The following is a 14,523-nucleotide window of genomic DNA, read 5'->3' as shown; positions in this document are numbered from 1 at the left end:
AGAACAACTAGGCAGCGGCGCTGCGGCCCGATGAGGCGACGCAGCGCAACCCGATGCTCGATTGGTGAAGAGACGCGCTATACTCAGGACGGTCTTCACGGGACATGCGGAGGCGCGCGCAACCGACAGGCCAGATCGATCGCGCGGCATAGATGGATGGATCGCGGCGGCGAGCAGGTGATCAAGCCGATCGCGCGCGAGGTCGAGGGAGGTGCAGACGACAATAGATAAGCGTAGACCAACGAAGCAGAGGAGCGGTCCAGCATCCGCGCGAACACAGGAGCGATCCAGGGCCGCGCCACGTCGGTGCATGAGGCTGAAGGTCACGTGGCTGTCGTGGATGAAGGCCACAACAACCTGCAAATTAACACACAGCGACCAACGCGTCTGCATATGTTGGCTCGTGCATGCATCGTACATATATGATTTGGATGAACCCCGCATCTTCTGGCATGGTTGTTGGCTTGATGTTGAAGTCTGCATGGACCGGATGTATATCCAGATGGAGGCGGGGTTGGTTGTAGGTCTCGATCAGAGCCGGCGACGACGGGCGGACAAATGCACGGACGACGACCGTCAGGCCGACGTGCCGCACAAGGCCGCCTTGTCGATGAAGAGGCCAGGTACACGCGCTGTTGTTGGAGTAGAGGCACGTAGGGATCGACGGCGGCGGCGGTCGACGCAAAACCGATTTTAAATCAAAAACCAAAAAGAAAAACACTGTCCAAAGCGATCGGTAGGAGAGAGAAAAATCCGGATCAGGAGATCGGGAAAAAAATCTCTAGGGCAGTCGGTCAACACGACCGGCAGACGAACCCTAGGTACGGGCGGCGCGGCCCCCGGCGGCGGTCATGGAAGCCGACCCCGCCCCAGGGGCGGCGCGCGGAGCGGAAGCGTTGGGTGGCGGTTAGGCTTGAATCGGCTGATACCATGTTAGAAGAGAGAGGGATTGATGAAATAGTTGTTGTATTGCTTGAGCCTCATGAGCATATATATATATGAATACAATAATGTACTTGAAGTACAAGACAGTAGAATAATATATATTCTAACTTTTCTAATAATCAATAAACTCAACAGTAATTACCTGAGCTCAGTAAGTACGGCTTGTCTCCACACGTACTGCAGCAACCTATAGCCGTGCGCCCATCTTCCTCTGCTTCACCACAGACCCAGGCGCAAACACAAATTTGTGGACGGCAGCCAAGCAGAGATCCAACCATCTCAAGGCCTTGCTCGGCCACTGCTCACCAACCTGCTCCTGGTTGCCACTATGCGCTTCTTAATCTTCGTGCAGCGAAGTAATTAGTGCTAGAATATTGTAATGGTGACTGCCTCATTTACTGAATGCATTATATAGTATGGTTTGCTGCAGGCTCGCATGTTATTGTCCTGTGTAGTGCTATCGCAACCTCTGTGCTCTTTTGTCAGGATAGCGTAATCTAATCATGGTTATCTTTGTATAATACATATTAGATTTATGTTCCTCCATACGGGAGTTGTTTCTTCAAATAATTTTCACGACTCACGCTACAACTAATAGTTTTAAACGTCTCATACTTTTATTCATGTCTAGTGACATCAATCACAGACCCACTACTAAATTTACTTGGTGTCCGCTGCATGCACACCCCCCCGATTCTTGTGGTTTGAACACCGGGTTGACATGTCAGTCCCTCTGAAAAGCCTAACGTTCATTTAGATAGACATCCCTCTAATCATCTAAGTGTCACGTGATTCATATCAACTAAACCATGTCTGATCATCATGTGAGATGGAGTAGTTTTCAATGAAGAACATCACTATGTTGATTATATCTACTATATAATTCACGCTCAACCTTTCGGTCTCAGTGTTCCGAGGTTATATCTGCAGATGCTAGGCTCGTCAAGTTTAACCCAAGTATTCTACGTGTGCAAAACTGACTTGCACCCGTTGTATGTGAACGTAGAGCTTATCACACCCGATCATCACGTGGTGTCTCGGCACGACGAACTGTAGCAACGGTGCATACTCAGGGAGAACACATGTACCTTGAAATTTAGTGAGGATCATCTTATAATGCTACCGTCGTACTAAGCAAAATAAGATGCATAAAGGATAAACATCACATGCAATCAAAATAAGTGATATGATATGACCATCATCATCTTGTGCCTTTGATCTCCATCTCCAAAGCACCGTCATGATCACCATCGTCACCGGCTTGACACCTTGATCTCCATCGTAGCATCATTATCGTCTCGCCAACCATTGCTTCTACGACTATCGCTACTGCTTAGTGATAAAGTAAAGCAATTACATGGTGATTGCATTTCATATAATAAAGCGACAACCATATGGCTCCTGCCAGTTGCCGATAACTGTTACAAAACATGATCATCTCATACAACAATTTATATCATCACGTCTTGACCATATCACACCACAACATGCCCTGCAAAAACAAGTTAGACGTCCTTTATTTTGTTGTTGCAAGTTTTACGTGGCTGCTATGGGCTTCTAGCAGGAACCGTTCTTACCTACGCATCAAAACCACAACAATTTTTCGTCAAGTGTGCTGTTTTAACCTTCAACAAGGACCGGACATAGTCAAACTCGATTCAACTAAACCTGGAGAAACAAACACCCGCTAGTCACCTGTGTGCGAAGCACGTCGGTAGAACCAGTCTCATGAACGTGGTCATGTAATGTCGGTCTAGGCCGCTTCATCCAACAATACCGCCGAATAAAAGTAAGATGTTGCTGGTAAGCAGTATGACTATTATCGCCCACAACTCATTGTGTTCTACTCATGCATATTACATCTACGCATAGACCTGGCTCGGATGCCACTATTGGGTAACGCAGTATTTCAAAAAAATTCCTACGATCACGCAAGATCTATCTACGAGAAGCATAGCAACGAGCGGGGAGAGTGTGTCTACGACCCTCGTAGACCGTAAGCAGAAGCGTTTAGTAACGCGGTTGATGTAGTCGAACGTCTTCGCGATCCAACCGATCCAAGCACCGAACGTACGATACCTCCACGTTCAGCACACGTTCAGCTCGATGATATCCCTCGAACTATTGATCCAGTTGAGGCTGAGGGAGAGTTTCGTCAGCATGACGGCGTGGCAACGGTGATGATGAAGTTACCGGCGCAGGGCTTCGCCTAAGCACTATGACGATATGACCGAGGTGTGTAACTGTGGAGGGGGGCACCGCACACGGCTAAGAGAAGACTTGGTGTGTCCTTGGGGTGCCCCCCTCCCACGTATATAAAGGGGGGAGGAGAGGAGGCCGGCCCTAGAGGGGGCGCGCCAAGGGGGGGAGTCCTACTTGGACTCCCGGTCCAAGTAGGATTCCCCCCCTTTCCTATTCCAACTAGGAGAAGGAAGGGAAGGGAGAAGGGGGAGAAGGAAAGAGGGGGGCGCCGCCCCCTCCTAGTCCAATTCGGACCAGCCCACGGGGGGGGGGGGGGCACGGCCACCCCTTGAGGCCCTCCTCTCCTTTCCACTAAAGCCCATTACTTCCCCGGGGGGTTCCGGTAACGTCTCGGTACTCCGAAATTCACCTGAAACAACCCGAACCATTCCGGTGTCCGAATGTAACCTTCCAATATATGAATCTTTATGTCTCGACCGTTTTGAGACTCCTCGTCATGTCCGTGATCTCATTCGGGACTCCGAACAAACTTCGGTTCATCAAATCACATAACTCATAATACAAATCGTCATCGAACTTTAAGCGTGCGGATCCTACGGGTTCGAGAACTATGTAGACATGACTGAGACACATCTCCGGTCAATAACCAATAGCGGAACCTGGATGCTCATATTGGCTCCTACATATTCTACGAAGATCTTTATCGGTCAAACCGCATAACAACATACGTTGTTCCCTTTGTCATCGGTATGTTACTTGCCCGAGATTCGATCGTCGGTATCATCATACCTAGTTCAATCTCGTCACCGGCAAGTCTCTTTACTTGTTCCGTAATGCATCATCCCGTGACTAACTCATTAGTCACATTGCTTGCAAGGCTCATAGTGATGTGCATTACCGAGAGGGCCCAGAGATACCTCTCCGATACACGGAGGGATAAATCCTAATCTCGATCTATGCCAACTCAACAAACACCATCGGAGACACCTGTAGAGCATCTTTATAATCACCCAGTTACGTTGTGACGTTTGATAGCACACAAGGTGTTCCTCCGATATTCAGGAGTTGCATAATCTCATAGTCATAGGAACATGTATAAGTCATGATGAAAGCACTAGCAATAAAACTAAACGATCATTTATGCTAAGCTAACGGATGGGTCTTGTCCATCACATCATTCTTTAATGATGTGATCCCGTTGATCAAATGACAACACATGTCTATGGTCAGGAAACTTAACCATCTTTGATTAACGAGCTAGTCTAGTAGAGGCATACTAGGGACACTCTATTTGTCTATGTATTCACACATGTACTAAGTTTCCGGTTAATACAATTCTAGCATGAATAATAAACATTTATCATGATATAAGGAAATATAAATAACAACTTTATTATTGCCTCTAGGGCATATTTCCTTCAGTCTCCCACTTGCACTAGAGTCAACAATCTAGTTCACATCGTCATGTGATTTAATACCAATAGTTCACATCTTTATGTGATTAGTTCACATATCGATGTGACTAATACCCAAAGAGTTTTACTAGAGTCAATAATCTAGTTCACATCGCTATGTGATTAACACCCAAAGAGTACTAAGGTGTGATCGTGTTTTGCTTGTGAGAGAAGCTTAGTCAATGGGTCTGTCACATTCAGAGCCGTATGTATTTTGCAAATTTTCTATGTCTACAATGCTCTGCATGGAGCTACTCTAGCTAATTACTCCGACTTTCAATATGTATCCAGATTGAGACTCAGATTCATCTGGATCGGTGTAAAAGCTTGCATCGACGCAACTCTTTACGACAAACTCTTTATCACCTCCATAACCGAGAAATATCTCCTTAGTCTTCTAAGGATAATTTTGACCGCTGTCCAGTGATCCACTCCTGGATCAATATCGTACCCCCTTGCCAAATTCATGGCAAGGTACACAATAGGTTTGGTACACAACATATAATACTTTATAGAACCTATGGCTGACGCATAGGGAATGACTTGGTGGAATTTCAATTCAAAGACGAAGAGATGCTATCTTCTCCTCAACCGCACTTCCCAGTCACCCTAAAGACTGGAATCAAACCTGGTTTTACTGCCAAGACACATCTCCGCCTGGCGAAAATCCTCTGCCGGGTTTCCGCAACCGCCGGCTTAGGCCAAAACATCCACTTCTAGACCGGATCAGCACCACTGAACGGGCTAAGTATATGCCTACCTTTTCGAAGGTAAGAGCCCTGCTAGCCAATGGATTAACCGTAATGGATTTGGTTCGATGCTGGGTCTCTTGGAGGATCATACCTTTGAGCCACCGGCCCGGCTTAATGTGTGAATACACTTGCGATGTCAAAGACCCACAGCGTCCCTGTCAAACGCGTGTCACTGTCAACGCGTGTGGAAGATAAAGAAATTAATGAGATGACTAAGATGCTGCTCGGGGAGAGCTTAGAAAATTGCAGCATGGCGGGTTGAATCCCTTATATACTCTTATCCCGGCCCCAGATGTAAGTATTTATAGCCAATTTACTTTATTCATTATTCGCATAAACTGCACACTCATTATCATCACTTGCTTTCTTCAGGTTGACGCTGCTTTCTGGAGCAAAAAACTGCAAGATAAGCCGGCCAAAAAGGCCAGGGAAAAAACCGAGGCTTCAAAGAAGACCAAGAAGAAAATAGACGTAACAGAGCTATTCGGCCTGGATGATGAGTCGGAGGTAGAACTTGATTCTCTTGGCTCCTTTTTTGTACATCTTATTGATGCCAACAGGTTGATGCGGAGACTAGCCAAGTAGATGCTGAAGAGGTAACTATTATTTCCTCCGACTTAGAGCCTTTGCTAAGATAGAAAGTTCGGTAAGTGACCCGGAAAGTAAGGTTTTCTGACCCTTCAACTTACCTGGATCCAAACTTTATTTTGAAGAAACAACAACATGAAGCCCGGCGCACAACCCGGAACAGCGGAGGTGGAGACCTTCATGCCGGCTTACCCAACACGCCGGTCCCTCGCAAACGCCGAAATGAGGTGCCTCAGAATTGAATCCTCTCCTTTCCAAAAGCTGGCCTTATTCGCCAACCATTTAATCCTTCCGACTCAAATTATCAGGGAGCTTCTCATTCATCTTCTAGAGACTCTAGTGGAACTCAGTTGCCTACCTTCAAGATTGCCCTTGGGTAAGAACATTTGACTTCTTGGTTTTAATACTTTGAAACTGATATATTCAAATCCCCATAAGTCTTATTTTCAATGGTATAGCCAAACCAAGTAAGAAGCTGAAGATGGGCAAGCCGGCCGAAGTTCCCAAGGTCAATGAGCCAGAGAAACAGATACCAGCTTCAGAGGCTTCAACTCGGAACCCCGAAGACACTGCCAGTGACCCGCCGGCAGAAACCCATGACACCCCCGTGGATCCAATGGGTGTTGACCCGGAAAGTGCTAAGCCGCCAAGCCCCACCAAGCCTGCTGAAGAAGATGCTGAGGATGTCGTGGTCACTGGGACTGCTTACGTAGAACCAGGAAACCACACCGTTCTGGCCAAGCATTCCGCCAAGGAGGAGCTAATTGAGAAGAGCAAAGTCAAATTTGACATTGCAAACTATTCACACTTGGTTGTCAATGAACTATACTCTGGTTATCTGAGCCATCTTCATACTGGTCGTGATCTGGAAGTGGACATAGTCAAAAGAATGCGACAGAAATATGAGGTATGAACATCTGCTTCCCTTTATATATAGTCATCCAGCCCCCAAGTCTTATCCGTAGGAAAAAGTATGTTGAGTGTGGATAAGACTTTTATCCATGTATCATTGCAAATTTCGAGTCATAACCCTCATGGGCCGGCTTACCTTGATAAAGATGAGTCGGGTCATATTTAGAAGGATAACTTTAATTCCTAGCCCTCAAGGACCGGCTTATATTAAGAAAGATGAGCCGGTTCTTCAACAATGTAATTTGAAAAGAGCTTCCTCGTACATGAGCCCCCAAGTGCCAAGTGCATTGCTTGAAATGTGCTTGGTACTTGTATGAAAATCATTCCCTACCTGGCATACTTATATTTTTTCACTCTTATTTGCAGGATGCCCTAGGCCTGAATGAGACCCAATTGGTGGGATTGAAGAGCAGGCTTGAACATCAAGAGGCTGAAGCATGCAAAGCTAACTCCAAATTGAAGCTTAGCCTGGATGAGAATTAGAAGCTCAAAGCCAGGTTTACCACAGAGAGAGCCGGCTGGGAGAAAGAAAAGGCCGCCTTACTACAAAGGGCAGAAGCCGCTGAAGCTTCCTTGAAGGAGACCACTGTAGAGCCGACCGACTTAAAATGCCATATTTCACAGATGACGTTTACAATCTTTGGTAAGTAACTCTTATCATTATAACCTTTCCCAATCTTTTGAATTTTAACTCGCCTGGCGACTCATCTGAATGTGTAATCAATAGGCCCCAGGAGCGCCAATCTTGGACAAGACATGCTGCTGAAGCTTAAAGTGGTTTATACTCTGGTGGAACAGTTGTACACTGGCACACAGCGGACTCTTGTAGCTATATCCAATGGTAAACAGCTGCCGACCCTCCTCAGAGAGGTGCTAGATAAGCTGTCTGTGATGCCTAAGAAATTAGAAGAGATAAAGCGATCAGCCGCCCATGCTGGTGCCATTACAACTCTGACCCGGGCCAAAGCATGGCAAGCAGAATTAGACCCGGCAGAGATGGCCACCGGATGTGCAAGCCTCAAAGAAGATGGATCTCCATTTGATAAAATGGACTTTGCCGAGTGCATGAAAGAGACGCGTCCCCTGGCGTGCAAACTAGCCGAAGAAACTGATTTATCCAAGTACCAGGCAGCGTACACAATGGACAGTACGAAAGTTAAAGCGTCGGCTTATTAAGGCGTGGGCCTCATCCCTCCAACGCGTAAGCATACTTTTGCTTCTGATGTTGATCCGTCCTCACTTATCGATGATGAAGCTGTATTCAAGGCCTTGACTGGCATCGACTGGACGTCACCTAACCTCCAGATGGGCGAAGAAGAAGAGCCGGAGCAGGATGACCCGGAGTCCTTGACCCGCCGTGACGAAGGCAATTGATTCCAGGCGACTATCCACCCTGGGCATAAATATCTTGTGCTGAAAAACTCTTAGCTCCAATTATTTAGGTCCATGGTGTCCTTGTAATAGGCTAGATTTGAAAACAATGATCTGTCATGCCATCGTGCATGTTTATCTTTTGAATGCTTAAACTGTCGAACTAATATTTATGATCCGCCGCATGTGCTTATAATATTATCAATTATGTGGGTCAGATCAAATATTATCATACTCCCTGCACACAAACAAATAGCATGTGCCCTGGCGGTTTAAGCCAAGGCGGGTCACAAATACCTTTGAAAACCCCTGATGTAATGATCTTTTTGAAAAATTTGACATAAAGACTATTAGTGCAGGCCATATAAGCCGAAACACTCTAGCGATTTAAAGTCTAAAGCCAGTGCAGTTTAATATTCCCCAAATGTTCATACATACCTGGAGATTAATATCATGTTTATGTCATGATAATTATAATCCAGAGTGGGTACTAACCCGTAGGCATGAAATCTCATGACCTTGATTACCCAAGGCAAATTATCCTAGCGACTTATAGTCTGCTATCAGGGCTAGTTACTAACCCTACTCAATTATGAATCATATAATCAACACTACATGGCCTGAATTGCACCAAATACACTTGAGCAGAAGAAATCTTTGATGGACGCAAATTCAAAATGTCCAGAAGAAAAGAAATTCAGAAAAAGTCAAGTACTTTTATAGGCCGCACATCCTTAAAATTCAAGTGCTTTCATGGGCCGCACAACCACTAAGATTCAAGTGCTTTCATAGGCCGCACGGCCTTAGAGTTGTCCTCGCTCACTGTAAGCCGGCCCTCACATGACAAACCGTCGTTTTAACCTTCACAAGTTCAGGGTCTCATTTAAAAGATTGACTGTTAAGAGTATGGCGGGTCATTCAGGATTACATGGTGGAGAGGCATCTTGCATACAGGCAGGTCGAAACTCAGGATTCGACATCTAGCCTGGTCACGAGGGTAAGAAAGCTAAACCCGTTGGGTTGGAAGCCCCAAGCAACCTATAATATGGCATGGAAGCCGATCAAGAGGGTAAGAATAGCTATGCTTATTGAGCAGGAAGCCCCCAAGTGACCTATAATATGGCATGGAAGCCAATCAAGAGGGTAAGAATAGCTATGCTCATTGAGCAGGAAGCCCCCAAGTGATCTATAATATGGCATGGAAGTCGATCAAGAGGGTAAGAATAGCTATGCTCATTGAGCAGGAAGCCCCCAAGTGACCTTATGAACAAACAATAAAAACTCAGATACTTAGAAATGAAACGACAGAGGCCCTGAATTACCAGGGATGCCGACTTTACTATAGTGATCATAATATATACATTGATGAAAGTATGTACATCACAAGGGTCGGTGGCTCAAGTGTAATAAGGCCGAAGGTGAGCGATGTTCGAAGGTTGGCGGGTCTCCTCCTCTGATGTACGTGAATCCTTGTGTTCTTGAATATCAACGAGGTAGTATGATCCGTTGTTCAGGTTTTTGCTGACCACAAAGGGTCCTTCCCAAGGCGGGGATACGTTATGCATATCTGTTTGATCTTGGATCAACCGGAGCACCAAATCACCTTCTTGAAAGGCCCGGGTCTTAACCCGGCGGCTATGATAGTGACGCAGATCTTGCTGGTATATCGCCGAACGAGCCGCCACAAGGCCATGCTCCTCGTCCAACACATCAAGTGCATCTTGACGTGCTTCTTCATTAACAGCTTCAACATAAGCCACCACAGGGGTGAGTCATGACGGATATCGCTTGGAAGAACCGCCTCTGCCCCCTTATACCATGAAAAAGGGCGTATAACCTGTTGACCTGTTAGGAGTAGTATTGATGTTCCAAATTACCGAGGGTAACTCCTCAACCCAACAACCCGGTGTTCGCTGCAGTGGAACCATAAGCTGGGGCTTTATACCTTTTAAGATTTCTTGATTGGCCCTTTCAGCCTGACCATTAGACTGTGGGTGAGCCACTGATGAGACGTCAAGACGAATATGCTCTCATTGACAAAACTCTCTCATAGCACCCTTTGATAGATTAGTGCCATTGTTCATTATGATACTACGAGGGTAACCAAAACGGAAGATTACTTTCTTTATGAATTGAACCGCCGTTGCCGCATCACACTTACTGACCGGCTCTGCCTCAACCCACTTAGTAAATTTGTCAACCGCCACCAAGAGGTGGGTCTTCTTATCCTTAGACCTCTTAAAAGGCCCAACCATATCAAGCCCCCAGACTATGAATGACCAAGTAATTGGAATCATCCTCAATTCTTGAGCAGACACGTGAGCCCGTCGAGAAAATTTCTGACAACCATCACCCTTGCTAACAAGATCTTCTGCATCGGCATGAGCCGTCAACCAATAAAACCCATGGCGGAAAGCTTTAGCCACCAGAGATTTAGAGCCGGCATGATGACCACAAGCACCTTCAAGGATTTCCCTTAGAATCTCACGACCCTCTTCAGGAGAAACACAACGCTGGAATACACCTGTGACACTGCATCGGTGTAACTCGCCATTGACAATGGTCATAGACTTAGACCGCCGGGTTATCTTTCTGGCCAAAGTTTCGTCCTCAGGCAACTCGCCCCGGGTCATATAAGCCAAGTATGGAACTGTCCAATCCGGAATAGCATGGAGAGCCGCCACCAATTGTGCCTCCGGGCCAGGAATAGCAAGGTCCTCCTCTGTCGGCAACTTAACTGAAGGATTTGTCAATATATCAAGAAAAACATTGGGGGGCACCGGCTTACGCTGAGACCCCAGCTGGCTTAAAGCATCAGCTGCCTCATTCTTTCTGTGATCAACATGCTCCACCTGATAACCTTTGAAGTGACCAACAATACTATCAACCTCCCGGCGATAAGCCGCCATGAGCGGGTCTTTAGAATCCCAAGTGCCTGAAACTTGCCGAGCCACCAAATCTGAGTCGCCAAAGCACTTGACCCCGCTTAAATTCATCTCTTTGGCCATCTGAAGGCCATGGAGCAGGGCCTCATACTCAGCTGCATTATTAGTGCAAGGAAACATAAGCCTTAAAACATAGCAAAATTTGTCACCTCGTGGGGAAGTCAAAATAACTCTAGCCCCCGAGCCTTCCAATTGCCTAGATATGTCAAAGTTAATAGTCCAATATGTGTTATCAGGCTTCTCTTCAGGTGTCCGCAACTCTGTCCAGTCATTGATGAAATCCACAAGAGCTTGAGACTTGACAGCTGTCCTTGGCATATATTTCAGACCATGGGGTTCAAGCTCAATGGCCCACTTGGCCACTCGGCCTGTGGCCTCTCTATTCTGAATAATACCTCCTAAGGGAGCAGAGCTGACCAACGTAATGGGATGACCAAGAAAATAATGCTTCAGTTTACGACAGGCCATGAACACCCCATACACTAGCTTCTGCCAATGTGGGTATCGCTGCTTAGACTCAATTAAGACTTCACTGACATAATAAGCCAGCCTTTGAACTGGATACTCCTTACCCGTCTCTTTTCATTCCACTACAACCGCCACGCTGACGGCTCTGCTATTAGCAGCCACATATAAGAGCAAAGGCTCCTTCTCAATAGGAGCTGCAAGAACCGGCGGCTCAGCCAACTGCTTTTTAAGCGCCTCAAACGCCTCATTAGCAGCATCACTCCAAACAAAACGATCTGTTTTCTTCATCATCTGGTACAGAGGAATAGCCTTCTCTCCCAGGCGGCTTATAAACTGACTTAAAGCAGCAATATGACCCGCCAAACGCTGGACATCATTGACGCACGCCGTCTTAGCCCACTAAGTGATAGCTTTGATTTTCTCCGGGTTAGCTTCGATGCCTCTCTCTGAGACCAGAAAGCCTAAGAGCTTGCCTGTAGGCACACCAAAAACACACTTTGTCGGGTTAAGCATCATTTTGTAGACCCGAAGATTATCAAAGGTCTCTTTCAAATCATCTAGCAGAGTCTCCTTCTTTCTGGACTTCACAACAATATCATCCTAATAAGCGTGAGCATTGCGTCCAATCTGGTTATGAAGACATTTTTGAACACAATGTTGATAAGCCGCCTGCGCACTTTTGAGCTCCAAAAGGTGTGGTGAAAGCCGTCTTCTCTTGGTCTTTAACTGCCATCTTAATCTGATGATAATCGGAATAAGCGTCCACGAAGCTTAAACGCTCACAACCCGCCGTGGCATCCATGATCTGATCAATACAGAGAAGAGCAAAAGGATCAGCTTGACAAGCTTTATTGAGGTCTGTGTAATCCACATACATATGCCAAGTGCCATTCTTCTTAAGTACTAGCACTGGGTTGGCCAACCACTCAGGGTGGAAAAATTCAATGATGAACCCAACCACTAAGAGCCAGGCCACCTCTTCTCCAATGGCCTTATGTCTCTCCTCATTAAAACGATGAACTAATTGCTTGACCGGCTTAGATTTGGGATCAATATTGAGAGTGTGCTCAGCGAGTTCTCTCGGTACACCCGACATGTTTGAAGGCTTCCATGCAAAGATGTCCCAGTTCTCACGAATGAACTCGATGAGCGCACTTTCCTATTTCGGATCCATATTGGCATTGATAGTGAACTGCTGAGATGGGTCGCCAGGGACAAAATCAACCTGCTTGGTATCATCCGCCGATTTAAACTTCAACAAAGGGTCATGCTCTGTGGTTGGCGTCTTTAACGGAGTCATATCAGCCGGGTCAACATTGTCTTTATAAAACTTAAGTTCCTCCGTGGCACAGGCAGACTCAGCATAAGCAGCATCACCTTCTTCACATTCCAAGGCTATCTTCCTGTCACAATGTACTGTGATTGTACCCTTGCGACCCAACATCTTAAGCTGTAGATACACATAACAAGATCGTGCCATAAACTTGGCGTAAGCCGGCCGTCCAAACAAAGCGTGATAAGGGCTTTTGATTTTAACCACTTCAAACCACAATGTCTCTGCCCTGTAATCATATTCATTGTCGAAGGCTACTTTCAAGGCAATCTTACCAACTGGGTATGCTGACTTACCAGGCACCACACCGTGAAAGACTGTAGAGGACAGCTTAAGATCTTTGTCAGTCAAATTCATATGGCAAAAGGTATCATAATAGAGGATATTGATGCTGCTGAACTCCAACCTGAGGGGCTACCACTAATGTCAGCTGACCCGGATTGTCAACCTGGGGCGGGTGATCCTCATGGCTCCATACAATTGACTGCTCTGACCATCACAAGTACCGAGGCACTGCTGACTCAGTTGTACTGGCCGCGCGATTATGAACCTTCTAATCTCGCTTGCACAGTCTTGTGGTGAACACATGGTACTGGGCACCATTAAGCTGCTTAGGATTGATCTGGTATCCCGACTGTTGTTGCTGGTTACCCTGACTGGGCTGCTGGTTATAGTCGCCCTGGTTACCTTGACCTTGATATCCGGAATTTGAGCCACCCCCTCCAAAGCCGGGCCCATGTGAGCCGGATCCTGACCCGCCGTGCGGGCCATTATTATTATTGTGGTCCTGATGAAAGCCGGAGTTCTTATATTCCATCATGATAAAACAATCTTTCCACATATGAGTCAACGGTCTATTTGGAAAACTGTGCTTTGGGCAAGGCTGGTTCAACATTGCGTCAAGGTTGAACTTTGGCCCTCCAAACTGAGGTGGTTTTCCCTTACGACGCTGATTGTTATTCTGTGTGTTGGTATTGGCTACAAAATCTGACCCGCCGTCAGCTTGCTTGCGCTTACCATTATTGCCTTGATTATGCCCTGTCATATTTTGCTGTTGTCCTTTTCCACTACCGTTCTTCTCCCCTTTGCTGGACTTTGTGGCACCCCGGCTCAGAGAAATCGGAACGCCTCGTATTCCAGCCCAGAGATCAAGGAGAAGTCTTCTGGAATACAACACTGCTTAGCATAGAACAAATCAACTCTTTATTGCAATCTATATGGATACAAGGGTTACATCGGCATGGCGACACTACGCCTGCCACGGTTGCTCCATGCAAGCAGCAGAACAACACAATGCATTGGAACAACGATGACGGTGATGAACTCCACTCCGCAGGGACTCTGACTGGAGCGCTTATCCTAGCTCGGAAACAAGGGATCCACGGCAAACAAGCAATCAATTCTGGCATGACCTGCAAACTGGCATGACATGCCAGGTCAGTACATTGAATGTACCTGCAAGCTCACAACAACCAAGAGCAATCAAGACAAACAACATCATGGCATTTACAGGTTAACAAGGATTAACATGATACTATCAGATCAATCATAGC

The sequence above is a fragment of the Aegilops tauschii genome, chromosome 5 (genome assembly GCF_002575655.3).
Source record: "Aegilops tauschii subsp. strangulata cultivar AL8/78 chromosome 5, Aet v6.0, whole genome shotgun sequence".
Lineage (NCBI taxonomy): Eukaryota > Viridiplantae > Streptophyta > Magnoliopsida > Poales > Poaceae > Aegilops > Aegilops tauschii.
This window is presented reverse-complemented; position numbering follows the sequence as displayed.